Source organism: Protopterus annectens, chromosome 8.part1 (assembly GCF_019279795.1).
Source record: "Protopterus annectens isolate FY-2018-M chromosome 8.part1, PAN1.0, whole genome shotgun sequence".
Taxonomy (NCBI): Eukaryota; Metazoa; Chordata; order Ceratodontiformes; family Protopteridae; genus Protopterus; species Protopterus annectens.
In genome coordinates, this window is record NC_056742.1 from 441,070,410 (window position 1) to 441,082,768 (window position 12,359).

The 12,359-nt window shown below is 38.7% G+C and overlaps 1 protein-coding gene across 1 annotated transcript in view; it reads left to right on the forward strand.

The window, feature by feature from the left end:
* Window positions 1-12,359, forward strand: part of LOC122810394 (galanin receptor type 1-like) — a 1,222,830-nt gene that overhangs the window by 942,379 nt on the left and 268,092 nt on the right. The gene's annotated exons all lie outside the window — the stretch shown is intronic.

Sequence of the window (12,359 nt, forward strand, 5' to 3'; positions counted from 1 at the left end):
GGCATGCATGATGATATTAGCACCAATATCCCATGGCGTTATCAATGTGTAGGGGAATGCATGATGATATTAGCACCAATATCCCATGGCGTTATCAATGTGTAGGGGCATACATGATGATATTAACACCAATATCCCATGGCGTTATCAATGTGTAGGGGCATGCATGATGATATTAGCACCGAGATATGCTGTGAGCATGAGCATTCTGGTGGGGAGAAGAGAATTATTCGGCCCTTGCCCAACACAGCACCACCGTTCTTAGCACCAGCTTAGCGATACAAAAGTGCTTTTCATTCTGCTGCTTAGCATTCATAAAATGTACATTTATCAAGCAACATGGGTGACCCTTCTGTCCATTCATGAAAAATTAGACTTGGTGCACACGCAAGGCAAGACAAGCTCTATCATTCATGACCTGGCACAATTGTTCATGCGTGCGAGGAGGCTCTCCTTGTATCCATTCATAAAAAGCCATTTCCTCAGCAGAGGCTGCAACAGTAAAGCTAGGACATCAGTGACATTAACTATCATTTCATGTAGCATAGAGGCTCAGTGATATTTATTTATTTTATTTTTATTTTATATTTGTTGACCGGGATAGTCCAACTGGATATATGTCCATTTTCAGTGGAGGCCCGGGGAGAAAAGCTCCAAGGAGACAAGTTTACAGACATACAGATAATTCTAGGGTACATATTTCAACTAGGCCCATTAGGTAAGTAGTTGGGCACACATGAAGGTATTAAGCATCAGTGAGGTACAGTTGACAGTAGGTCTGTAAACAACAATACATAGTGCAGACTAACACAGATATGCCATCATTTTTCAGTTGTGGTATACAATTTTATGAGGGTAAAAACATGAGATATTTGTTAAGCCAAGAATTACAATAGTATAGACATGGCACAAGTATTAGTCTGATGAGGAACAGGGACATAGCCATTTTATGCTGAGGTAAGATTTGATAGTAATTTTAAATTTAGAAAGGGTTGCTTCTAGGGTTAAGGATGTAGGCAAGGAATTCCAGATGTTGGCTATATAAGAAGAGTATAGGGAGTCAACAGCATGGATGTGAGATCTGGTAACACCTAACAGTAACTTGTCTGTGGAGCAGATTTGCCTATGACAGGAATACTGTTGGATTATGTTTCTTAATGAAGGTGTTGTGCTTGGATGATTGAGTTGCTTGTGTGTGATAACCAGCTGGTTATAGGTTAGTAGGTTTGATAGTTCAAGCCAACCCAATTGCTTTAGACTTTGGCAGTGATGTGTTCTGAAGGAGCTGTTGTTGGCAAATTTGGCTATCTGATTATAGCAGGAGGTCAATTTATTGGTTTCTGTTTTGGATAGGTTGGTCAAGATTGGTGATGCATACAGTACAGTTGAGAGAAGGTGTGTTTGTGCTATTGTAGTTCTAGCATTCTGGGTCAGGAATGATTTGTGTTTGTAGAGACTTCCCAGCTTTTTGTTAGTATTTTTTATGGCGAGATTAATGTGTACATCAAATTTGAGCTTGTTATCAATAGTAATACTTAGAAGTTTTGTCTGGTAGTCAGGTGAAATAGGGGTTCCGTTTATTGAGTGGATAGTAAAGGAGGAGATGGGGGTAGTAGTGACTAATGGATGAAATATGAGGAGCTTAGTTTTTCTGGGGTTGAGTATCAAGGCATTCTCAGCAAGCCAGCTTTCGAATGAGTGAAAATTTTCCTGAGTTTTTTGTGTAGGTCTGCTAGGGTAGGGGCGCTGCATATTGTAGTAGAATCATCTGCATATTGGATAAGGTTTGAACTATTTACAGCTGAGTGGAGATTGTTAGTAAAAATTAAGAATAGTAGGGGGCCCAGTATAAGATCCCTGAGATACACCAAGCGTCACAGGTAAGAGTGGAGGCAAGTTATTGTTCCATAGTACTGCCTGTTGTCTATTTCTGAGATAGTTTTTAAACCAGGAGATCGACAATTTATCTAGGCCTAAGATAGAACGCTGGGAGATTAATTTTTCATGATTAACCATGTCAAATGCCTTTGATAGGTCCAGGAAGAGGGCTGAAGAACGCTTACCATTATTCCTGTTGTGATTAATGGTATCTATGAATGCTAGCAGGGCTGTGGTTGTCCTATGTCCTGGCCTTTGATAGGTCCAGGAAGAGGGCTGAAGAACGATTACCATTATTCCTGTTGTGGTTAATGGTATCAGCGAATGCTAGCAGGGCAGTGGTTGTGCTATGACCTGGACAGAACCCGTGTTGGGTTTGGGATATGAGTTCTTGATTAATAAGGTGGGTCATTAATTGTTTGTGAATACATTTATCCAGTATTTTAGCAAGTGGGGATAGGATAGCTATTGGCCTGTAGTTAGATATATCATAAGAATTGCCCCCTTTATAAAGGGGTATAATATAGGCCATTTTCCAGATCAAGGGTACTGAGCTTTCAGAGATGGATCTGTTTATTAGGATAGAGACAGGTATGGCTATTTCATTTGCAGCCAGTTTTAAGAATTTGTTGGGGAGGGAGCCTGCTCCTAGTGTTGGTTTTAATTGAGAGAGTAATTTTCTTATGTAGGAGGTTGGGGTGGGTTGAAGGGTAAAAGTTAGGCTGTTATTATGTTTGGGGTTAACAGTAGTGGTTTTGGTATGAGTTTGTTTTTGTGAAAGGGCAAGTATGGTCTCAGTAAAGAAAGCATTGAATGATTCAGCTACGTTTTCTTTCATTAACCCTGTTGTTGGGGGTGGAGTGGTGATTTTTCCAGGGTATAGTAACCTGTTTAATCCTGCCCAGATTTTTTTGGGGTTGTTCATGTGTTGATTTTGGTGGTTGATAAAGTAATTTCTTTTATCTTGTTTGACTAATTTTTTGGTTAGATTTCTAATCTGTTGGTAGGCTTGCTGTGTACTTGGAGTTTTGTTGGATCTCCAGGTTTTCCGGGCTCTATTCCTTTCTGTTATTTTTTGTCTTGTTTCCCTAGTTAACCATGGAACTGCTTTGGCCTTAACTCTGGTAGTTCTTTCAGGAGCATGCCTATTTAGTATTTCTAGAAATGTGGAGTTAAAGTGTTTGGTGGCTTCATCTAGGGGTAGGTAATACAGTTGGGACCAGTTGTATAGTTTTAGATCATGTAAGATGTTTGATAGGTTAAAGTGTTTTTTGTACCTAGTTGTTTGGAGTATAGGGGTTTGGGGGGGGGGGTGGGAGTTATGTTTAAGTAAGAAGGTAGCCTGATGGTCGCTTAGTGAGTCAGGAAGTGTGCCTGCTAGGTAGGAAGAAGGAATTTTATTTAGTAAAATCCAGTCTAGAAGAGTTTCTTTTTTTACTATTGTTGGTTGCTCTAGTGGGTTCTTTGATTAGTTGAGAGAAGGAAGCTAGGTTGATAAGATTAGTGGGAGCTTGGGAAGAGCATGTGAGCCAGTCAATATTAAAGTCCCCTAATACAATAGTCTCATGTGGCAAGGTTTGTGATAGCCATTGTAATAAACTTTCCATGATAGGGATATTATTGCCTGGGGGGATATAACCTGTTACTAAATTGATAGTTTTGTTGTTGCCTATCTTGAGATTAGCTAATAGTATTTCTGCTTTGTCCAAGGGAGGTATTGGTAACACAAGTTTTAGCTATAGTAAGTGAATTTTTGTAAAGCAGGGCAATGCCACCGCCCTTCTTTTTCAGTCTATCTTGTCTAAGGATACTGTATCCAGGTGACAGGATTTCTGTACCTTTGGTAGTTGGTTTTAGCCATGTTTCTGTTAAACAGATTATATCAGGGTGATATTGTGTGATTAGACTATGAAGTTCATGCATTTTATTGTTTAAGCTCCTGATGTTTAGATTTAGAATGAGTAGACTATTTGCTGGCCTGATATATTTTGGAATTTTCACTCCTGTGTGATCTGTGCATTTGGATTAAGACAGAAAAGCACCTTAAACCCATAAATTCGTCTTTCCTGATTATTGATAATAAGTATATTTTTATTATTGGGTTACACATTTAAAAAAATTTAAAGCAAATTGCATTTTCAGTATATATGAAATAAAATGTTTTCAGTTCATTAAATGATTTGTTGTGTATTAAAGCTAAAGGTAGGAACAGATATCTCTATCCTGTCCTTCACCGCTCCCACTAACTCTTGCAAAGCAGTAGACCCAAGCAGACGTTGTTGCCTTTTCCAGGTACAGCACAGTCTTATGGTGGATCTGATAGTTTTGGCTGCTATTTATTTTCTGACAGACCTCTTAGCTAACTTGTACTAGTAACCCAGTGACTCTTAGCTACCTAGTAACTCAGTGAGATTATTGACTTTAAATGGGATGAAACGGGGCAGAGGACTAGAACCTCAAGCATGGACAGACTGTGAAATGTTGCCGTTTTAAATGTCTTTTTCAACTTTAGTGCTTCGGTTCTATTTACATCATATTATTCCAGGCAACAAACTCACTTATGTTAATAAATATTTTATCCAGAATAATTTAAAATGGATTTTAGCTGCATTAGTTTGCGTATCTGTGTTTGCCATTATGTTTTCTGACATCATTATTTCTGTATCTGTTTTAGTTGTTCTTAGCTGCATCACTGCACAGGTTGCTTTGACATATGTGCTTTTGTGCTTTATCTACATAGGGTGTGTACTTTCAACGTTCATGTTAAATCGGGGAACGTTTTCACAATTATCCTTTGGAAGTTGATATCCCACAATTCCACTGGAGTAAGTGGGGTTATATTATTATGTATGCAAATGGTATGTTAATTAGCACCCTGAAGTTTGGTCAGTTGTACCTACTTTCCGTGGACCTTTGACCAGATTTTTGATGTCACCAGGTTGAGAGGTATTCTCCTGAATGTTGTAAAGATAAATATGCTCAGGATTTGTTTAGCCCATGTACATATTTAAATAACATCTTTTATCTCCAGTCTGCTAACAGATATTAACCACTCACAATCACTAATGCCAAATGATGCAAAAGTTGCATTCCATTTTTTTTTTCATAATTAATCGTTTTACTTTGGTAAGGAGAAAAAAATGTTTTAATATCAGGTTCAAAGGTCCCGCATACTAGATACATCTTACAAGAACATACACATGAGGTAAAAGAATTAATCTGCATCCAGTCTGAGAAACCTAAACTCATGTCTGTTCCAGCCATTTAGAGCAAATTACAAAAGCTGGTTTTGCTGAGTCAGCCTTATATGCATAGAAGAGCTACTTATGACAAACCTGAATTCAAGCAGTAACATTAAAGTGTTAATTAGACAAATCTGGAGTGAGACTTAGAACCGTGTGTGTAGTCAATCATACACAATGTATGCTCCACATACACATTTTAAAAATGTTCTGTTTATTTTATGGAAGAAGATATGCTAACATTTTATTATTTTCTTTTAGAATGCCTAGTTGGTTTAATGTTTTCCGGTTTAAATCTGTGGTTGTTATGGTAGGAGAGGGCTTGTCTTATTGAGGAGGGGGCTACATTATAAAGCCAGCATAGAATTTCAAAAATTCTGGAAGTACCTCTGTTCAGAACAGTTGTTTGAAATGTATACTTGTTATTTTCCATGTATACCATGTACTGCATTGAAATTTGAGTATTATTACACAACACCACAATGATCTATGTTAATTTCACATAAATGCTGCAAACATTATTTAAATTAATATCTTACTAAGGCTATACTAAACAATGTAGAGGCATATTTCAATCGATCAAGCTTCTCAAAAACTGTATATTCAGGGGATGGCCAACTCCTGAGTATATAGCCTTTGAGAAGCCTGATTTCTGAAAAGTACCAAATTGCCAAATGAGTTTCTGTGAGACTGATCTCTTAAAATATCTGCATCTTTTGAATTCATAAAGCAGTTCTGAAGTCATAATACCTTAGTGAATGATATACATAGTCAGGCAAGTTTCGAAATAAAATTTAGCAAAACTAACTGCATATTTCCACTGACAGAAAATTGGTTTTTCAAAACTGAATGCTGAAGAAACCCCAATTTAGGAGTTTTATGAAATATAGCATTCTTCATTTGCATGTCAAACACAGGATTATGCCACCTAATAACTCTGAGTTTGCTTCTCATATTCTGTGTAATATTTGTCATTCCTTTTTTGAACTAGTATGGCCTAATTCTCGGCCTGAAATATAAACTGCATAGATGACTGCATGCTTCAGAAGGAGCAGTGTGGTTTGGAAAGCTACATATTAATAAAGGGTTATTTGAATGAATTCACCCACATAATATATGTGAAAGTATGCCTGATGTTTCTAAAATAAAGATGTTACTTTTTACCTGGGCAGCGTAACGGAACGCAGTCATACAGCGTTAGCTTGAGCATAGCGGCCAGTATGTGTCAACAATTACTGTTCTCCTTTAAAGTTGTTTTTTCAGTGTGGCAAGCCCCCCATGCTCTCCCTCCCTTCTAGCATGGTGGGCTTCTCCCCCAGATTCCTGATACTTCTGTATACTAACTCTGAGACTGCCATACTTCAGTGAAAAGGGAATATTCTGAGACACAGGGACATCACATTTAGGGGTCCTCAGTGACACACTTTCATTCTCACTGTTCTGAGACTCCAAATTATGACTTTTAGGCATTAAAACTGTAACCAAACCACCTCACTCTGTGGTCTGTATGGAGTACCGTGTACATCACTTGCTTGGGTCTATTTCCTGCATACTTGGGTTTAAAAAACATTCAACATGGACTTTCACACACACACACACACACACACACACACACACACACACACACACACACACACTCCCATGAGCACATTTATGCACATGCATAAACACACAATACGTTGTTTCCATACTTAATGATGCAGTGTTAGTGAGAAAAACACCCATGTACTTACATGGAAAAAGTGGTAGATCTACGGCCATAAAACCAAGATGCAACTTCATACATGCTCATATATATGTATAAGACATGCAAATACATATGTGCATGTGCAAACATATACATAACCAAATGCAAATATACACATTGTCAGATACATGCACACATTATGCATACAGGTATATATGCACTCACACATCCACACACGCACATACAAACACACACATGTACACATGCGCTCTAACTACTACCCAGCAGAACTGCACAAGACAACTGCTATACCACACCAGTGAAACCTTGAACATGAATATCCAGAGAACAACTAAGCTCAAATCTAGTCAAGTGTCTAAATGTATGTTTAAGCTTGTTTTATTTTCTAACTGAAATGCAGTGCTGTAAATTACCATGGCCTCTTGCATACCATCGGAACCTGCAGCTGCGCCCTTCTCATTTTCTTTATATATACCTGTTTACCCTCTGACCCAAGACCAATAAACATAGTAATACCTTCTTTTCTACTAAATGGCCAATCTATCCCCTGCTCATACCCAACCTAAACAATCCATCCCAAATTTAAATAGAATTCACTGTCCTACTGACATTTGTAAAACGTCCTTGTTCCAGCCCCACAGACTCTCTCTCTTAACGCATATTAATTTTTGTAACACCAACTTTCCAACTATATTTTGTCTTGCCTGACTAAGTTTATTAATCTATCTGTGGTTTCCAAACTCTAGTCGTCTGTAGCCCAGGACTATTAAACTTACTTGTTTGTATTTACTGATAGTTTTTTTTGTTAACTCCAAACTAGGTGCAGCCTCATGTTTGCTCCCCTACGCTACTCCCATTCTCATCCACACCCACTTTCCCTAGGTTTATAGCTAGCAAACCACACCTACAGAATCTTCAACCAATCATGCCAAGCAGAACAACCCAACTCTTTAACCCCTCCCTCACATAAAATGCCACACCTTAATGGCAAACACTTACACCTAACTGCCTTACACACCACCACAACCACATTGCTGGTTCTTTTATATCACCTTTCCTCATATCATAATCAACTGGAAAACCCTAAGCCCCCTCCCTGGCAAACTACTTCCCTATCCCACCAAGACAGATCTTCATATTATAACATAGTCCCAACCCTTTTTAACACCAGCCACACAGCATACTATGTAAACAAATTCCACCCACTTAGTACCTGTTTTCTAACCTGCCAAAAGCACTCCAAACTTCAAAAAAGCTCACCAAACTGCTCTTTCAACTTGCCATGCAACTAGCTTTCTCTGGGGCATACATCCAAACTCTGGTCCAATTCCCTCACAATGTGTTCCAGCAACTCTACCATTCAATCATTTAATACAGTGCTATTAAACCACAATAACAATTCTAACCTTCTCCTTCTCAACATGAATGTTAGAAGTATAGGTAAAAAAGTACAGGACCTGTCCGCTCATGATTGGCAGTGAAGTTTTTACGGTGTCGAGTTGCCAGCCCGGCGCCCAACCTTCTACAGAAGGCACACACACGCACTCATGCCTAGGGCCAATTTAGAATATCCAATCCACCTACAGCATGTCTTTGGGATGTGGGAGTAAACGGGAGCACCCGGAGGAAATGCACGTGACCACAGGAAGGACATGCAGACTCCGCATAGAAAGCACCCTAGCCAGGAAATGAACCAAATAACCTCTTGCTGTGAGGCGGCAATGCTAACTGCTGCACCACCGCGGCCACCCAGCTTCTGGATACAATATTATACATAAAGACAGATCAATCAAAAGGGTTGGTGGAGTAGCAATATTATTCAAAAACCATGTATCAGTTGAAACCTTAAAGCTAACTATCCCTAACTTTGACAATGCAGAACAACTCTTTGCTAAGCTAAAAATTAACTCCAAGAAACACATTAACATTATAGGTGGTTACATCCCACCTGGGAACAACATTCCCACACTAGAAAATTTACTTAATTGGATCTCCAATGACCTTCCTCAGGAAACAATCCTGATGGGGGACTTTAACATTGACTGGCTCATCTGCTCCTCTCAGAGTCCAGCAATCCATATGTCTTCATGGGTTTACCCAAACTTTCACATCTCCTACAAGGACTGACAAATCTTCCAAATGACAGTCCATCCTTGACTGGATTCTGATTAATACCTCCAGCCTATGCTCTCAATCTGGCTGTCTGCCTAATGGCCTTAGTGACCATCAACCAACCTTTCTTCTAAGGATCCATATCCACCAAAGCAGACTGACCACCTATCCCATAATCAGAAACAAAAAATATTTTAGCCCTAACAACTTTATCTCCTCACTAAAAAGCTGCAGCTGGGAACCTCTTAGACTACAACCCCTGGAAGAGGCTGTTAAATCTTTCTACACTACTTTTCTAGATATACTAAACTGCCATGCACCCCCTAGAACTATTAGAGTAAAAGCCTACTATGCACCTTGGTTACGTAAGGAATGCAGATCCCTGCTTAAAGCTAGAGATAAAGCTTGGGAACAGTTTTATAAAAACAAATCCCAAGCCTCAAAACTGTCATTCCTACAGTTGAGAAAAAAAGCAAAAAAAATAGTTAAACTTGACCATAATATTAAAAAAAACATCATAACCCTCAAAAGTTTTGGGCTGCCATTAATAATATTTTGCATCCAAGTAAATCAACTACACCTACTCCAACCAGAACATAGCAACTCAATTTAATAAATACTTCATAGAAGCTATCCTTGCCCTCTGCAATTTCCAGAACACCTCCACCACCTCCGAGCCTTTCATATTCCAAAATAGCACCAACTCCTTTACATTGCAACCAGTCTCTCTTGACACCATAAAAAGACTACTTAAAAAACTAAAGCCAACCACACTAGCAGCAGACAAAATCCCAGCAAGCTTTTTGCAAATTGCAGCAGAAGCAATAGCTTATCCAGTAGCCATACTAATAAACTGATCAATCTCAGAAAACCTGGTACCTGACATTTGGAAAATCTCCCATAATTTACCTTTATACAAAGGAGATTATTCCACCAAACTGATGAATTATCATCCAATTGCCATTCTGTCACCCTTACCTAAAGTCCTAGAGAGCGTCATTCATACACAATTGATGGTTTACCTACAGACACAGAAACTATTGTCAAATACTCAACATGGTTTTAACCCAAATAACAGTACTACCATAGCTTAATATCCTTCACTAACGCAGTGAACCAGTCTAGAAATAATGGAAAATGTGTATATGCTGTCTTTCTGGACCTTTCTAAAGCCTTCGATATGGTAAATCACAACAAACTTATTAACATTCATCCCACCCTAAACATCAGTCTTTCCTATATTACCTGTTTTAGAAGCTACTTATCAGGATGCCAGCAGGCTGTTCAATGGCTACATGAACTCTCCCCCTTCTTCCAGTTACTTTAGGGGTTCCCCAAGGCTCCATCTTTAGACCTCTATTGTTCTCTTTTTTCACCAACAGACTCCACACCTGTACTCCTCACACTACAGTTATACAATACACAGACGACTCCACAGTAATATGAGCAGCCTCCTCCCTACAAGACCTACTGACCATAACCCAAGATTCTTTCTATCTGCTAAAACATGGCTCACTAACAGCCAACTCATTCTAAATCCCAGCAAAACCAAGCCCCTTCTCTTCTACCCCACAATATCTCCCCCATCATGCCTGCCATTAAATATCACATCCAGAAATAAAACCACTATCATGCCAGTAACCCACATCAAATTCTAGGTGTAGAAATTGACAAGAATTTGAAATTTGATATTCACATCTCTCAAACCCAGTAAGAAAGTATACAAAAAACGAGGTGTTCTTTACAGAAACAAACAATTCCTAACCGTAAACACAAAAGCTACCATTGCTCGCACACACCTCTTGTCATCACTCTAATAAGCCTCTCCAATTATAACCAACCTCAGAAAAACTGATCTAGCTAAACCTGAATCCTGTGATAATAAAATTGCCAGGTTCGCCACAGACTCCCCATATAGTACACATCATTGTATATCTCTAAAGCTACTAAACTGGCTAGAACTACCTCAACAACTACTATCAATTAACTTTTGCCCATAAAATCCTGCATCAACCAGAAAAAAAGCTGCTTTCCTAAATCTTATACAACCACATACCAACAATTATTCTTTCTGTTCCAGCCATAAACTACTTCTTGATATCTCCAAAGCAAACAACTTAGCCAGGGACTCACTCTTCCCACACTTCACTCCCAAAATATGGAAGAAACTGCCAGCCCCAATAACCTCCAACTGCTCTCTAGTACAATTCAAGAAACTTCTAAAGTCACATTTAACTGACACTTGTCTCTGTTCTTGCACCTGTCCTGGCTAGTTCTTGTACTCATAAGATCACAGGCATTGCACCTTATTGGTCCTACTACTGTCATCTGAATATGAATGGAATATATGTCTGTATTAACATTGTATATATCTGTTTAACTTTAAAATATGCATTCCCACAGAAATTTAACATGAATCATTATGTAATATTTGTATGTTGTAAAGTTCTTTTTTTGTCAATCATATATGTCAATTTTGTAAAATTGTTCTGTATTTTGTTAGTCATATATGTAGGCCAATTTTTTGTACTTTTTTATTTCTGAGCTTTTTTCCCCAGGCCTCCACTGAAAAAGGAACTGTGTCCAGTCAGACTTTCCTGGTAAACAAATGTAAAATGAATACATTTGTAATGCATGCATAAGTATTTTTACATGTGCTTATGTGTATGTGCATATGCACATATATGTATGCATGTACAAACATGCTCAGACAAAGGCATATAAATAGAAGGATACATTCAGGAAAAACACATGTGTAAGACACTGACATTCATATATATTTAAGTAAGCACAGACTCAGGCACAAATACACAGCCACATTTATACATAGTTCATCAAAACACATGTATGTATTCACACAGATATATGCGCAACATCCACACATAGCCAATCTACATAGACATATGTATAATATACACACACACACACACACACACACACACACACACACACACACACACACACACACACACACAAACACACACAAACACACACACACACACACACACACACACACACACACACACACACACACACACACGTGCACATGCACAAGCATACAGTAAGTCAGTTCCATAATTACTGATGCTGTGTTTTTGAGAGACACACCCATATTCTCATATTCAATTGTCTGCACTTGACAAAATAAAAAAGTCTAGATATCTATGCCAGGTACAAATCTACAACAGCCACTGTCTGAGCTGTTGTACTCCTCACTTACAGAGTCTTTAGGCAAGGTACAGAGACCAGTCAGTCAGAGGCTGGTTTCTCCCTGTTCCTCCAGATCCCCAGTAAGACTTCCCACTGCCACAGCTATAGAGTTGAGATATCAGCTGAGTGACCCAGCCAAGACCTCCAGCTACCTCTATGTCCATCCAGTGCTTTATTTAGCTGCCCAAGTAGCTCACACACACACTCTT